Source organism: Diadema setosum, chromosome 20 (assembly GCF_964275005.1).
Source record: "Diadema setosum chromosome 20, eeDiaSeto1, whole genome shotgun sequence".
Lineage (NCBI taxonomy): Eukaryota > Metazoa > Echinodermata > Echinoidea > Diadematoida > Diadematidae > Diadema > Diadema setosum.
The window spans coordinates 21,574,732-21,589,147 of NC_092704.1; positions in this window are offsets into that span (position 1 = coordinate 21,574,732).

Here is a 14,416-nt window from a genome sequence, read left to right on the forward strand (position 1 = left end):
GACTTGCCAAGTAGGCCTACACTGAAAAAAAGGCACAAAGGCCAGACTAAACAAAAATTGTATACAGACATTTTGGATGACAGTGTATATATCTCTTCAGTTTCTTTGTGCAGAAGCAATCCACATTCTTGAAATATATGATGCACTTTGAAACACCTAGAGTCATAAAAAAATGTCGTGGCTGACAACAGTACTGGGAAGGTGCACTCCGATGCAACGCCTTTCACTCGGTTTTCCCCAAAGGTTACGATTTGTGCAGTTTTGAAACGGCATAATAAAAGGCACTATACCAGTATTCTCCATAATCTACATTCCAGACGGAGATAACAGATGATAAGACTTTCCGCGACAGATGCTTTCATCTGCAACAGTGCACCACATACATCCATACACGCAGCTTGCTGCATGCAGCAAACTCAACTGCACATCCACCGTGTGTGTATGTGCACATGTAGCAAGTCTTCTGATTGGTCTGACTCTCGCTGGACGAGTCTTCGCTAGTTCTGCGCATACGTATGGAAAACCTAATGTTGCAATCAACGAGTGTGCAATTTGTTGACGCGCGCAAAGTGCATACGTACTGATTTCAGGGGGTGTGAGCAAAATACTGCTCTCTGATTGGTCAAATTTGCGTACGTACGCCCCTCAACGCGTCATCTATTGAGCATACGTATTGATTTGCACGCGTACTAAATGCGACGCTTTTTGTATTCCTTGGCGTTCCATAATTTGTTGACGCGTGCAAAGTGCATACGTACTGATTTGTGGGGGTGTGAGCGAAATAGTGCTCTCTGATTGGTCTAAATTACGTACGCACGCTTGGGAACGCGTCATTTCTGGAGCGTACGTATCAATTTGCACGCGTACCAAGTGTACGAATTGTGTATCCCTCGGCGTGCCATAACATATGGGCCTACCGATACTCACTCGCAAATGGAAGAGGGAGAAAGATCTACAGAGACGGAAATGGGCCTGATGGCACTGGATAGTACGGATGTGGGCATACGTGCACATTGGACAATGGGGTGTCATGAATTATGTGTATACATACAAATAGGATCGCTGCATGAGCTACCTACAAAAGAGCAGACAGCGTTCACATGACCTTTGGCCTCATATACTAGAACTATAAAGTTCTATAACAAGGAAAAAAGCATTAGTTATTCCGTTAATTTTTTTAATCTTTGTTATGTTTGTTTGTTTTTTCGTCTTTCCGATAGAGTATTTCCAGTTCCCTCTGTGAGAGAAAAACAAAACGCACCTCGAACAACAAATAACAATAACTATGAGAATCTCCAGAGACTCAAGAATCGATCCGTCTTTGGGAGTGTTTAAAGCCGTCATAACCTAATCATGCTCATATGGCAATTCGGCATGTTGACTAATTTCAGCGAAACATGCGCATTCGCATACTCAGTAATCGGAATAGCCCGTGATGTGCCGCACGCATCCGGCAATATTTATGTACAAAATATTCATTTTCATTTCATTTTATTGTTTCTGCATGATACAAGAAATCAACTATGATCAATTTCGGAAATATACACAATGGTTCATCAGAATTCATGGCTGATGTTGCACATGAAAGGTAAGCAAATCATTTATTTTGACTTTATTTGAGTCAAAAAGCAAGAAGTGGCGTGATGGCGAGAAATTGAGACATGTTAAATACCACTCTATGAAGGGAAATGTCAAAAAAGTGTCTATGTGTTCTACTTCTAGCGCTCGTGGTCCTTATATAAAACCACATATTGACAAGTTGATACTCTGAGCACTACGACGCTACCATGGACCAGCAGAGTATCAGCCGAGTATCACAATATACGACAACGGTTAGCAGTCAGGGTAAGCTACCATGGTAGATGAAACGAGTGGGAGGGACTCATAGTTCATTTCGGGGTTTTAAGTGCAAACATACTGTGTGGCAATTCCAGCTGCTGTCGATGCATCGGGGATTCCCCGCTGGCAATTTATATACTGTAATATATTATACGCGCCGCTAGCACACACACAAATATGCACAGCGTTATGCCCAAACAGGAAAGGACAACGTGGTTAATAATCGTAATATGATATTACTTGATCACAGGTGGGAATTGGCATGATTTTTGCAGGGCGATACTGTACAGACTTACGTCAAAGATCGATTTTGCAGATACGACATTGTTCTGAGATTACGATTAGTTAAAATTTACGGCTTCGATTGCTGGATGCCATCGGATCATCGTCTCATCAGCTACATTGGCTAATACGTTGCACTACACAGTAAATCAACTAATGTAAGTATATTATTATACTTGGCAACATGTCAATTATGTCATTGACTCAACTTGGCTGGCGTGCCAAGAGCAAAGAAATTTAGTGGTATGTTATCATTCTGCTTTATATTATTGTTACACATTTGTCAATCCTTTCCTCCTTTACTCTATCTTGTAATCATGTTCGTTTCAGTACTGGGCGTACAAGATTTTTCGCAGTTTTTTGAATTCAAATATACGAAAGTGAGTAACAAGAAATGAAGGAATATCTAAGGAATGAAATAAAATATTGACATCCTACACAGCAACAAAAACAACAACAACAACGAGTACATGGCAGTATTCCTACAGTGGGTAACTATTCATCACTGCTTTGAACCATTACTAATCTCTTCCCTCTTCTTCTCTATCACCTTCTGCAAGTATTCTTTCGACTTTCATACATTCTTGCCATGTGTCATTACTATCCCCTTCACCTCATCCTCGATTTGTTATATTCTCCTTTCTCCAGGTAAGGAGCATCCGCCATCTGCTCAGAAAATTCGATAAACATTAAAAAAAAAACAATGGCGAGTGAAATGAGCCCGTTCGACTCACTTTTCGACGTCTTCTGTGACTTCACCTTGAGTGGAGGCGATGGATTCGTCGACGTTCTGGCGAACGTTTTCCTGATTGGTGGCTGCATTCTTCCAATCGTTGGGCTTTACTTACCCGTTGCTTGGCTACCAGTGACGCTTCTCGCGAAATTAACGTTTAGTCTACTTGAAAATAGTTTCCATTCCTTGCACGAGTACTACCTGGACGTGCAGATCGCACTGATGCATGTTAAATCGACCGGAGGGCTGGACGCGATGTCGATTTCGACTTTGCTACCACTTTTGATGACGGTGCTTCTACTCTCCGTGATACCATACCCTTTTCTGGCATCGCTTTGTCTTCTCTTCTTCTGGGCGATTCGTATTTTTGCATCAATGGTAGGAAAAGTAGCAGAAAACATTTTACTCCTAGTTGACTTTACAACAAGGTTCACTGGCGGCAACATACGATCCATTTTTCAGCGCCATGCCAATTTGTACCAGTGTGTCAATCGAAAAAGAAAGCAGGGCGATGAAGACAATCTCAAAGACTTGGCGTTCTTGGGGTTTCTGCTTGAGCAGTTAGCGAGTAATAGACAACAACAACAACAAGAACAACCACAACCACAACCACAGCCCCAGTTTCCAACCGAATCATCAACACGACCCCGCAGACATAGGAATCGCCGAGGATCGAGACGTTAATCAATATATCTTCCACGACTTCCGCTTGGTTTGATGCCTTTCGCAGACCAGTTTACCTCATGTGACTTTCTGAAGCAACTTAGTCTCAAATTACTGTAATGCAATGTAACACTTTTGTGCATGATGCACAAAATATTACTAAATCATAATCAAACTTCATAAAGCTCTGATGTTTTTCATGTTATCAATAAATGAAGTTGGGCATTAGCATTGATACTTACAGTTCCTATTATTGTCGAAGCCAGCGTATAGCTATATTTTTACAAACGACTTAAGTAATCTATATTTAATATAAATGATGTAAGAAAATAATAAAACAAACTTGAATAATAGATTGCTTACTCATCAATTATCTAGGGATCCACGTCCTACAAGCTTAGCTTTTTTTGTGGATCGCTATTTTCCAAAATTGAAGTTATTTTCTGAAAGCTCGCGAAGTATACGCATCGTTCCTTCTGATTATTGTACATATGTTGATGCATATAATTTATTTTGTATATTACATGAACCTTTTGTAAAAGTGTGTGTAATATCATTTTATGATATGTATACTTTGCATTACGTTTTGATTTTCTTTGATTGGAAATAAACTATGATTGAACTTGAACTTGAACTTAAGTTGTAAGCTTAATAAGACTTCATTAACCTTGTACTCGTTTTCTACACTTACGTGTATATAGGTAAGTAAAGTGTAAAAGCCATGTGTCTGCGTATACATAATGTCCACACTGATATATATCAGTGTGGATATGCAATATGCAATAATAGTATAATGTGCATATGCAATAATAGTATAATGAAACATCATTGCATTTATTGGTTACATTTTATGTTTAGTCTTGATGATTGATGGAAGTCAAATAAAGAAGAATAAAAACAATTTAATTCCGAGCTACGGCGCTTTCATTTTTACACAGTCTTTAGTCGGCAGCTAGATTGTGCAGTATTGAGGCACACTAATTAACTACATGCTTTTAAGTATAAAGTTACAATTTCGTTATTTTGACATGAGCATTCATATATGTATGTAGTATTGTATTCATTCGGTCACCTATGATTCATTGTGTATCTAGGATGAGAATTTCTATTCATAGTTATTCTGCCTCTGACCGGTGTACGACACAGATTCAAGACACTATAGAGAAAATATTTTCCAGCTAATATTCTTTGCTTTCATATTGTGCCCCAGAATATAAAAAGCAATGTACACACTCAGAAACTTTTGTTGACCCTATTCAAAACGTAGGCCTCTCATAAAAACAAAAAAGAAGTGATGGACTGAAAAATATGTAGACCCTATATATGAAATATATGTTACTGCAGAGCAAAAATGACATTGAGAAAATATAAACAGAATGTCACAAAATGCACTCTCTTCAATATCCACAGGACGCAGAAATAACACTTGAACTAAATAGCTCTCTGAAAGGCACGGAAAACGATACTTGACTTTAACAAATCTTTGTTATATAGGTTTCCCGCCAAATTTCATCAGATTTGCATTCGATTTAACGATGCGATCATTCAAGTGCGAGTGAATTTGAATGATCACCCAAATCAACATTCAAAAAAGTAACTTGTTCGTTTAATTTAATTTTATCAGCATGCGATTTTATGAGTTTCTCAAATAAACGTGTAAAAAGGGCGTTCAAATTAACAATGCACGTGCAGCACATTCAAATTCCCATCAACATTACCGTGAAGGACGTTAAGGAATTAAAATTCACGATAAGTCATACATTTATAAACTATGGGCAGTTTTCGTTGTTTCTTTTGATTAATATATTCTTTATAATTACTTATCTGTTTGAACAATATGCAAACTTAATGCAGGTGAAAAGAGACTTTTGCCTTATGATAGCTAATCTAGCTCGTATAACTCCACTCTAAAACACATACATGTACATTTCTTTATACACGACTTTAACGCTGCTAGAGAAGAGTATACATGAATAAACCCTAACTGACAGAATTGGTGAGAGAAGCATTGATAACCAGCAAGACAATGTCACCGGCAATATACCCTTGGGTCAAACTGGTCTACATCTGAGCCGCCTGTGGCAACCTATGACTTGATGTATAGACAGAGAGAAGGTAGGAATAGAATAAAAAATGTAAATATGAACGTAGACAAAATTCTGAGAGAAAGCCATTTCTTATCTTAAGTTACAACGATATGCTGTAATGGGATAAAGTGTAGGTGGAAGAAAGGTCGACAGGCAATTCACACAATACAAATAGACTGAACTGAACATATGAAACTTTGAAATGAAAATGAAATTATAAAATCCAATATATCACAGTGAAGGAAAAGACACGTAAAAAGCATTGGAACTTCCGATTGAATTTGAATGTTCAAAGTGCGAAGTTGTTTTCCTATTAAGGAAATTGGAATAGGTCTTTGTGAGGAAAATTAACGTCTATCCAACTGGCGTCCAACGTTGAGTCGTTAAATGTTGAATGAATTTCTCCCTAAACTGGATGATGTAAGAATTTAAAAAGAATGACGTGAAACGAAATTGAATGTTCAAAGAATTAAAATGAACCGTGAGAAAAAAAGCAGTGACTAGGAATCACTCAAATTTGAACGCCTCTTTAATTCGAATGCAAATCTGACGAAATTGGGTGAGAAAACCTATAATATAATTCGGTGAAATATGTGATTTTGTTTTACACACAATGGGAATTTCAGTTCGTGTATAACTCGTGTTTATGCATTCATTCATCTAAATGTATTCTGTTTTTTAGGGGAACCTCTTCCCTTTAAAGCGAGCGAAATGAGTGTGCATGTTGTACACCTGACATACACAATAACCAGTTGAGCGGATGTTGGCAAATACATTGTACATGTATTTAGAACGCTCTCCGTGCACCCAGAGAGAGAGAGAGGGGGGGGGGGTTGTAGCTCCATGTTTATACAATGGTATGTTGTAGGCGTCTGTATAAGCCAGTTCGTAATTAGCTCATGTACACCTTGGTGCAAATGACCTTTCTTTTTTCTCAGTTGGTTAGGCACTTCACTCATTTTAAAGCGGTATAATGCATAAGCTTGCCCGACATACCAATTTATGGAATTCGTGTTCAAACAAAGCATGAACTTGTGTTTAGAACAGGTGACCAGAATAGTCCGTCATACCAGTTGACACTTTAGCAGGCATCTAATTCATTATTTCGTATGGAATGCAATAACAACCTTTTTCTTTTGACATTGCCAAATACCAGATTTGCTATCAGGTGGATGTGCTGGTAAGCACTATTTAAACAAGGATCACATGAATAATCATCACATCACAGATACTTATGTCAGTGAATTAATAAACCAAAATGCCTGTTGGTACAAATTACCTTTTTCTGCTCATGCGCAAAGTGGAATTACAAACTGGTCTATTATGTGCTGTTCCTATATCCCCTCCGTTCGTCCACTTTGCATATGGATCTGCGCTTCTTCTTTTTTTCTAGCTCTCACACAACCGTATGTCACGAATTATTGCTGCTGATCACTCCAGGAGTAACGAAATTACAATCCAGACAACTGATGAATTATCAACTGACGTAAGTACAATAATATTCCTGTCAAGGTATGTTACCCCTGTTTTAGATGGACTACTACTCATTCATGAATTTCATGTCTTTTCGGTCGAAAGCACGGTTGGTGTTTGGGTGATACGACACGTTGCATACCACATTCACGAATGTGTGGAGAGAAAAAAACCGACGTAGGATAGCAATGGATTCCGAAAAAAAAGACGATAAGAACGCTCCAAATGTATGTATTATTTCTCTACGAAAGTGGATTGTTTCAAATTACGATTACGACTATCATGGTGATGTTCTACATTCATGAAGCATTATTATAGCACAATGTTTTTATCACAAAATGGCTATTGGTTTACCGTCACCATGGACATACCACAATGTACATTCATCGCTCGTTTATTAATTCAAACACCTGTTTCTGTCAAAAGCGTCACAATAACATTTTAACGATGATTTCATTCTTTGATCTCATCGTGCATCACCGACGTTCAGACTGGAGTAAAAACAAGACGGCGCTTTGAAATATCTAAAAACTACATAGATGCAAGATGATAACTCTCTTAAATTTAAAAAAAAAAAAACCCGCATGTGCAGTTGTAACATACATTGGGAAATCATCGCTCAGTTAATTTCATTTGCGAAATGCGCATACTTAACGAGAGAAAGCAAGTACTTTGGCAGGTCGGTTGTAACTTGTAATCTAATTTTTTCCAATTTTCTCGCACATTGTTACAGAGTAAACATTGACAGTCATTGTAGACGACATGTATGTACATACATGCTCGTCGACAAGCGTCCACTTCAGTAATTACTAATCTTGTGACACGAAATTCGTCATGATCTGAGCTTTGCTGCTCCCCATCATTGTCGATTTTCCAAAGGCAGTTTTCAAGTCTGAAAAGGCACCTCAGCGAAATAAAACCAAAATGAGGAAAACGATTTGTCAGTGACGAACGATTACACAATCGTCATTGTCCAAACATCTAAATGCATATTCATCAAGATGTACATAATCAGGTGGCGGCAATGCAGGTCATAGTCCGTGTGTGTAGTAGGTCCATGCTGTTACGTAACTCTCAAAGCTGAAAATATTCCCTGCATGTATCGAGTTCTGTCCATTTTTTTTCTTTTCAGACTAGATGGGATCATGGTGAAATTTTCAATTAAAAGGGGTAATACAGTTTCGGTTGAGATGGGGTTTGAGGTTTACAACGGTTTTGATGATGATTTTTTTTTTTTATATATATAATGCAAACCTCGCATAGAATATGAATGAACATATAATTCTAAGAGGACTTCAAAGTTTATTTGATGACAGTCGGTTTTGAAATGCTAAGATATTCAAAACAAAGCAATCCTCATAAACGGTAGGACCCACTTTTTATTAGGATCGCATTGGTTTACTTTTTTTATATCTCAGCCATTTCAAAATCGATTTTCATCAAATAAACTTTGAATTTACACAGTATGCGTGAACATCTCGAATACGGACAGAATAGTGGATGATTCATGACCTTGAAAACCAACAAAACTGGTGAAGTATAGGGGAACGTGGGGCAAGATGGGACACGGGGCAGGATGAGACAATGCGATAACTATCTAAGTAAGCATCAGAGGGCACTATAATCTGCACTGATAAAAAGCACGCTGTCAGGAAGCCATCTTTACGCTCTGTGAAGCTGAGATTCTCTTGAGCTTTGGTGGACAAACGCAAAAATTGATATCGATGACAGTAGAATTTCTGCAGTTAAGAAATGTATAGTATCCCTGGCATAATACATGTATAAAGAAAGGTACAACGTTGATATCGTGTGGTTTTTATAGTATATGCATCAAGTTTATTTCACAAAATGTAGGCAGACTGTATGTCATTGCATGTATTGTGTAGAGCTTAGAAGTGTAGTGTGTGTGTGTGCATGGGGCAGGATGGGACATCTACCTCGTTGCAGGATGGGCGGGTGTCCCATCTTGCCCCATCATATTTGATAAGGTTAATGTATATGTTTTATTTTTTTTTTTTCAGTTTCAGAATGGTCCAGAATTAACAAAAGAAAGAGCGACCGTTTCAAGTGGAACACGGAAATATCCGTCTTCATTGTTTGTCCCATCGTGCCCCACGTATGTGGGGCAGGATGGGACAGATTTGGCTATTTTGAGATGGCTATTACGTAAAATAAAAGTAGGCAATTAAGATGATATTACGTGTGATAGTGTTGCCTTACACAATCCTTGTAAATCCTGTTTCATGTGGTAGTTTGTGACGTAGTATTTGAAATAAAGCACATTTAGTGAAATGTGGCCCATCCTGCCCCACGTTCCCCTAACCCATTGGTGAAATAGGTCTATCTACAGCAGATCCGATTGCAGCAACTTATGGAATGGAATAAAAGTGGATCAATATGGATTTGGACGTATATATAGGACCCCTAGGAAACAAACTTCTGAGATATGGCTGTTTCCTAAATGTTACATCCATATTGTTAGCTGGTTAGGGATGAATTGAGAGTGAGAAAAAGGTCGACAGGAAAGAAATACATCCAATACAAATAAGATAATTAAATGAGACTCTGAAATGAAAATTAAATTGTATCATCCAATCGTATGACAGTGAAAACGAAAGACCCGTAGAAGTTGCGTAATATAGATGTTGATTGAATTCCAACGTTCAAAGTGCGAAGTTGTGTTCCTGTAAATGAAATTAAAACTGGTATTTGGCACGAATTTGAACGTCTATCCAGCTGGCGTGAAATTGGACGCCAACTTTGAGTCGTTAAATTAAATGAAATTCTCTCTAAATTGAATAAAATAAAGTTCTAAAAGGAATGACATGAAATGAATTTGAATACTCAAAGAATTAAAATGAACCGTGAAAGGAGAGAGAAAGAACATGAACTTTAGAAAATGCAGGAGATGGGGGAGGAATGCAGAAGAGACAATGCTTGTAGGGTGCATCTCCCCCCCCCCCACCACCACAAACATAGTAAAACAATGATACATATTATATCATTGATCTCCTAAGTTCAGTTCTACTGAACTTAGAAGATCAATGATCTACTTCTAAGTTGTACGTAATTCCATATTATCTACAAAGTATGGCATGATGATAAACACTGTATAAACTAGTATCAACTTGTCATTTTGTATATGTTTTCCTTTCCTCGCGTAATGTTTCTTTAATAAATACCTCCTTGTAACTTTGCTCGGTCTGATATCAAAATGTCTTAATACTTTAATAGTTATAAATGCCTCCAGTAATTTTGGTTACTCCAAGGAAAAAAAGTCAATGCGGATTTTTCGTTGGCAACAAATAAACGTTATTCACTAAAGCAAAGCCATCACCAACAAAATTCATGCATGTTAGAGATGAAAATAGAGCTATATGACCATTGATTACTGCATTATGAACCTGAAGTGTACTCCATCACTCTATCTGGTTCAAATCACCTAAAAAGTAAAGATAAAAGAAATATCGAAGGAATCTGCCTGTAGATGTTGTCATTACCAGCACTATTGTCATCATCATCATTAGAATCATTCCGACAAGTAATTCATTTTCTCTGTTATTACTGAACTTGATTGATAAGTTGCCCTGTATGTACATTGACCTAAATTACACACCGATTATTCAGTATTCTACGAGTTCAGCTAAAATAGAAATTCGCAGAAGTAGATAAATACGCAGTACCCGCTGCTGTAAGGGATCAGAACCATCACCGACTATCGGGCCAACGCGCAGTAGTCTAGTGGATACGACGCCTTATCTGTCTAGCAATCAGGAGGTCGTTGGTTCGAGTCCAACTGAGTATGCGTGCCCATAATGTATCATGGCTGCGACTAAAGCACTGAATGATCGGTGCGTACTTACATATCGATGAGGGCAATGCGTCAATCCGTTCCAAGAAAAACAACTCGACGCAAAAATCGTTCATTCACTATCATTATCACTAAAAAGGCTATTTTCATTAACATCACTATTCATTTACTGATATTACAATCCTGATAAGCAATAGAATTCGTTTATTTCTTTTAAAGGGGATGGCTAGTAACTGATCAGTGGGAATCAGTGGGAATGCTGGGGGATGATTGTTCCAATTCTTGTAGGATTCAATTAAGAGTACACTATATATCTATTGTTGTGTGAAAATTATTTGCTTCAGAACGGTGTCATATTCAAGTAATGTGCAGTTTAATGCCCCGTCACTGTGCAGGCATGCTAGCCTGGAACCATTAAACTGCACATTACTTGAATATGAGACCATTCTGAAGCAAATAATTTTTACACAACAATCGATATACAGTGTATAAGGTACTTTCAAATGAATCCCACAAAAATTGGAGCAACCACCCCCCCCCCCCCCCCAGCATTCCCACTGATTCCCTCTGATCAGTTACTAGCCATCCCCTTTAACTTTCCGTTTTGTCTTCTGGCAATACTTGCATGAATTCTTCGTCGTTCATTATATATTGATTACTCCTTCATGAATTCCTTCCTAGCTCCCTTACTTTCTCCTTCACATTGCCTCAATTTGTTTTTCTCCAGACAAGAGCAACCACCATCTACGAAGGACATTTAATACTCATCTCAGAAAAACAAACATCAAAAGACGAGGAAGATGAGCCGGTTCCACTCTCTCTTCGACACCATCCGTAAGTTCACCTTACCCTGCTGGGCGGGTCGATTCTTTCAATCGTGTGGCTGTGCTTGCCCGTCTATTGGGAGCTACTGACATACACCTTCAAAATGATTGAGTATTCCTTCGCTGTCGGAATCTGCCTCAAATTTGGTCGTGCTCTTTACGCTCTTCGGGACATGTGGTCTTCGGATCCTGCGGAAATCCTGTTCGAGTCTTCTTTTGATGGAGATATCAGACTCCATCCTCGTGAAGATTTCCCTCCTGTCCTTCTTGGCGTTTCGTATTCTAACATCAATTATAAAGAAAGTGACATCATGTGCCATCTTCATTTTTGACGTCACGACAAGGTTCGCTGGTGGCAACGTACGATCCGCCTCCCAGTGCAGCGAAGATATCGACGAGGATCGAATGAGGGAGCAGCAAGAGTGATACCACAGGCAGGACGATAGTTTATAAGCTCGTTTATAAACCCCAAAATCTAATCCAGACGCCAATACGATCCTCAAGTGGGAGAATGCCCACATATTATCGACCACGTTTGAGGCAGTTAGGCTACGGTCACAACCCCCAAAATAAGCTTGCTCGGCCAGTATCGACCGGTCGGCGAGTTTTTAACCAATATCGGTCGGACAACGACCGGTGATCGACCAGTGACCGACCAGACACCACTGACTTTCAAGGCATCGGTTGGTCGCCGCTGAAGTTTTAACGCTGATGTAAAATTTCAGCGGCGACCAGTTTTCACTCGCTGCTCAAAAAACACTCGGTGTCCGAGCAGCAACCGCCCAGGCACTGACCTAATCGAGCAGTCGCCGCCGAGCGATTTAGGAAAAAAATAATAAAAACAAAAATGACAAAAGCACAGAAGAAAACCAAGGGAATAGATCGAGTGTCGCCGCCGAGCTGTTTAGGTACTAAAAATGATTGAGATAGATATGACAGAAACACTGAAGGAGACCAAGGACTAAATAGGAAAGAGAAGACAGGGCAATGTGGAAGAAGCAGGAGGAGGGATAGAGGCAAGGAAACCCCAACAACATCTCAGCATCTCAACATCTCGGCAACCAACATGAGGGACATGGAAGATAGGGACAACCACTTTAGGGCAAAAGAGATGAAAGCTAACAGTTAATGTCGATATGTAGACTTAGTATATGGTTTGGCTACCTTATCATTTATTAAAGGCCTATTGAATGAAGCAGTCATGAATGACATGAAATGGGTAAAGAAATTATGAAATTAAATAGGAATAGAAAAATACTGTTAAATACAGAAGCAAACAAAGATATTTTGTAAATTTCTAATCTATTCTAATATTTTGTGGGATTTCCTCCCTTTTGTTTGAATTCCTAATTTCTAGTTATCTGTGGTATCACATAACTGAGGTTTGGTGATTGGTAATTTAACTCTTAAATCTTTAGCCTCGCGTTTTATATTGATTGATTGATTAACTGATTATCACATCACAAATCACATACATGGGTACGTGAAGAAACCAAAGAAGCTCGTGAGAAATTTCCGGCAGAAACCGGAATACGGCCGCCTGTACACCTAGGGGACACCGCTAGATGACCTGAGCGGTCGCTGAGCAATTTCGTAAAAATCGGCCGGTGGCCGATGGCAACTCGTAAAGATTCGGTGACTCGGTCTCTGTGCTGAGAAGATCCCCATATTTTGCCATTTTGTAATCTAAAATCGACCGGTGACCGACGGGAAATCGACAGGGCATCGCTCAGTCACCTCTTTGATTTTACAGCCTGCTCGACATCTGCAAAAACTGCTGGGCGGTGCCAAAATTTCAGCGGCGACCGAGCATATGCCGAGCTAGTCTGGGCTCCGTCCCCTTTTCCTTGGTGCGACCAAGAGAGGGCGCAAATTTTCTGATTGCGATAATCGAGAAACTGCGCGCCCAACGGGTATCGCAGTTCTCGGCGTATCGCAATCCTCGGGTGTCACGCCCTCATACGGCTTGTCGCGTACACTGAATCACCCCTACGAGTAAAAAGAGTCCAGAAGCTAGACTAATGCCGAGCAGGCTACAAAACGGTCGGTCGCCGCACTGAGTTGTGACCGTAGTCTTAGAGGTCCCTTCTGAGTGATCGCTCTGTCTCTGAACAAATTATAAACACGCAACAAATCTATTCTGATCCGAACAAGAGCTGTTATTACTTAGCCTTTACCTGCTCAATTTTGCAAGAAATAAACTACCATTATCGTGTGATATTTAGTGCATGCAAGGTAATTTCATTTGATAGACATGATAGATTCAAAATATAGTGTCACAACAGTCTTTTTTTCCCTGTTTTTTATTTGTACGTGATGTCTGGAGGTCCGCCAGTTTAACGGTAATTTATAGCTCATGCACAGTTTTAAACTGTGCAGTGCAGAGTATAGTTCTTCATTAGATAAATACAAAAATGCAGGCAGTTATCCATGAATAAGGGGGTGTCTTTATCACCCTATTGCCTACAAAGTACTGTAAAAGACTTTGATTTATCAAACAGATTAACTTTATGTATTTTGAGCTGTTTCAGTGGTAGCCACTGAGTAGTACTGAGTACGTACTAAGACCTATACCACAAGAACATACTTAGAAAACAAGTAGTCAAGCAGAGTTAGGGGGTAGAGGCGGGGGGTAGAGGGGAGGGGAAGGAGAGGTGGAGGGGGAGAGGGATTTTGACAGAATAGATTAACATAAACCAGTGGA